Source organism: Moschus berezovskii, chromosome 3 (genome assembly GCF_049115385.1).
Source record: "Moschus berezovskii isolate FMDL1 chromosome 3, NW_MosBer_1.0, whole genome shotgun sequence".
Taxonomy (NCBI): domain Eukaryota; kingdom Metazoa; phylum Chordata; class Mammalia; order Artiodactyla; family Moschidae; genus Moschus; species Moschus berezovskii.
Genome location: NC_142462.1, coordinates 101,701,234 through 101,704,709, shown reverse-complemented (window position 1 = coordinate 101,704,709; position 3,476 = coordinate 101,701,234).

The following is a 3,476-nucleotide window of genomic DNA, read 5'->3' as shown; positions in this document are numbered from 1 at the left end:
CTGACACCAGAGACTTTTGGATGGATAATCCTGGCTATTTCCCTGGTACATCAGTGTGCAGGTGGTTTCTGAGACATCTGGTAATGGTGAGAAGTGTGCCCCTAAGCAGCCCTGGGCTCAGCTCTGGCACTCATGTCTTAATTAGGTGGGTTTTGACTCATCATTATTTAGTAACCCATTTTTCCTTGACACAGTGCTTTAGTTGTTTTATGCAATTAGAAGGAGGGAGCTCCCCAAAGTCATCACATTACAGAAGAGATGTGACAGAAAAGATCATTAACTCTATCTTACTGTGCAAATCCCAGCAGTAATTAGGGACTTACATAAATAGCACAGCTTAAATTATTTAGCTGACAATCCCTAATAACAACATCAGCACTTGATTCTTCAGAAAAGTGAAAGTGATTAGTCTGCTATGTAACATCATCATCAGAAAAATGTATTTCCCTTTTGTAACATTTGTTATGATGTCCTTGCAAAAGGGCAAATTAAAGACAAGAGTTTTGACACATCAAATTGTACTGCAGCATGAAAGTCAAAATAAGTGTTTCCTCCTTTAGAAGGCTGGCATCCATGCTGCATTGGGGAATTTTTTTCTCTTGGGTGGCAGGCAATGTGGATGAAGCTGAGTGGAACCTAATTTTCAGCAAGTTCTTATCTTTTTCACCATCTATTCTAGGAATGATGCTGCAGAAATTAATTCTTTCAGGAAGAGTGGTTCTAGAAAGATGATTGAGGTTCATGTGGGAGATTAGGGAGGATTTTAAAACTTTCCTTTGGCAAACTAACATTTATCAGTCTTTTTGGGTATGTAAGGATGTGGGCCAGGTGCTAGATACAAAGATGGTGAGGCAGTGCTTCTGGCTTCTAAGAGCTTCTTTCTAACCCTGAATCATCACTCCACGATGTTTCCAGTTCTCCTCAGTGCTCGGTCACCTGCTGGAAGACAGGTGTGGTCTTGTCCCCTTCTTTGGTCTATAGGAACTCTTGCGTGATTCCTTCACTTCCCTATCCTCCTCCCAACAAGTAAGCAGGACTTTTCTCTTTAACTACAGCAAATCCAGCCCACCTTGACCATTATAGAAAGTTAGACTTCCTACTACACCTGGTAGTGGGCAGTCAATGAGATGCAGATGCAAAGGCACTGTGGTTGGCACATAGCAGGCCTTGGTGAAGGGTATCTTTCTTCCCCCCATTCTCTTTAAAAATCTCATGAAAAAGATATGAATTCTTATTTCTTCAAGGAAAGCTGACTGGCTTCATGTGCATTTTTACGACAGCAATGTCTAAAAGTGTTTACACAAGAGATATCTTCATTTGGGGTTTGGTAATGGCAGGTATAATTTTACAGTTACGATATGTGATAGAATTGGCTAATAGTCTTTCAATATTTGTTATCCTCTTCTCCCTTAGTAGTGTCTGAGTGGGCACATTGTGCATCAAGTTAAAAAACATTTGCCAGCTTCCTTTGCAATTTGCAGCTCCCTTTCAATTTGCAGCTCCCTTTCAATTTGCAGCTATTGAAAACCATGTAACTATTGGACAATGAGATGTTAACACGAAGTGTTGTATTGGATTTTTGTGAAGAGTCCTTTTAATGGAGGGATTGCCCTGTCATTTCCTTTGTTTCATGCTGTTGTCTGGGATGTAGATGCAGTGGCTGAAGTTCTGGCAGTCCTCTTGGCCCATGAGGGCAAGCATGCCACACTAAAGGGGACAGTGGAAAGTGAGGCAGAAGGCACTTGAGTCTTTGGTCATTTAAGGGAGTGCCATATAGGTCATGAACTGCCTATTTCTGGGTTTCTTTTAGATGAAAGAAAAATAAATTTCTAATGTGCTAAAGCTACTGCTGCTTTTTTTTTTTTTAAAGGAAAATCCTTTTTAGCATTTTTATTTATTTTATTTTTGGTTGTGCTGGGTCTTCATTGCGGCATGTGAGCTTCATTGGGGCGAGTGGGGGCCACTCTTCATTGTGGTGCACAGGCTTCTCACTGTGGTGGCTTCTCTTGTGGAGCAAGGGCTCTAGGTGCCCAGGTTTCAATAACTGCAGTACATGGGCTCAGTAGCTGTGGTCCGTGGGTTTAATTGCCTTGAGGTATGCAGCATCTTCTCAGACCAGGGACCAGACCCATGTCTCCTGCCTCGGCGGGCAGATTCTTATCCACTGCGCCACCAGGGAAGTCCAGGCTACTGCTTTTTAAATTTGAATTTGATTTATTTTTAATTCTGGTAAAAAAATGATACAAGCTCTACCATCTTAACCATCTTTAAGTGTATAGTTCTGTAGCATTAGCTATATTTACACAAACTATTGTTTTACATTTTTTGTTTAGACAGAGTCAAGCCTAATCCTAACAAAGCACAATAGAAACTCTTTAAACTGACCTCCAATGAACTAACTTGTTAAATTAAAGATATTCTCTACTTAGTAAAGTGTACTAGTTGTTGCTCATCATGCAGTGCTCTCGGTTACCAAGTAATTCTCTAGAACAGTGTTTCTCACACTTGTGTGTGACTTGCATTTCTGGATTCTGGTTCCAGTAGGTCTGGAGATGGCCTGAGAATTTTGCCTTTATAATCATTTCCCAGGGGCTGCTGCTGCTGCTGCTGGTCTGGGGACACTTTGAGAATCACTGATATAAGGACACCACAGTCTTCTGTCCCTGTCAGTGGAGCTGAGTGTTATCAGGAATCAATTGTGTTTGCCATCAAACCTGTTTATTGTACTTGCACTGTCTTTAGAATTGTAATGATGTGAAACTCCAATACTTTGGCCACCTCATGCGACGAGTTGACTCACTGGAAAAGACTCTGATGCTGGGAGGGACTCGGGGTGGGAGGAGAAGGGGACGACAGAGAATGAGATGGCTGGATGGCATCACCAACTCGATGGACATGAGTTTGGGTAAACTCCGGGAGCTGGTGATGGACAGGGAGGCCTGGCGTGCTGCGATTCATGGGGTCGCAAAGAGTTGGACATGATTGAGCGACTGAACTGAACTGAAACCTGTTTATAGGTAATATACTTGGGACTGTAATTTGAATAAATGTCATATAAACTTATGAAAACATAGTCAGAAAAATAACTCTTATTATGGAACTAAACTGAGTACTTTGGAATTACTTGATACACCTACTCACTAAAAGAGTGCTGCCAAGTCAGGCTTGGTGGGGCAACTCTTAAAGAAAGAAAAGAATCTATAAAAATTGAGAAATGGTGCATTCAAATTGCTTTAAAAGTGTCTTTAAATTATTGTTTTACTTTAAATAAATCAAGCCTACAAATTGTAAATGATGCCTTATGGCTACGGTATATCAGAAATGATAAAGTAGGACTTCAACCAGTGAACCCCATCTTTTTTTTCAATTAATTAATTAATTTTGATTGGAGGATAATTACTTTACAATATTGTGATTTTTTTTGCCATACATCAGCATGAATTGGCCACAGGTATACATGTATATCCCGCATCCTG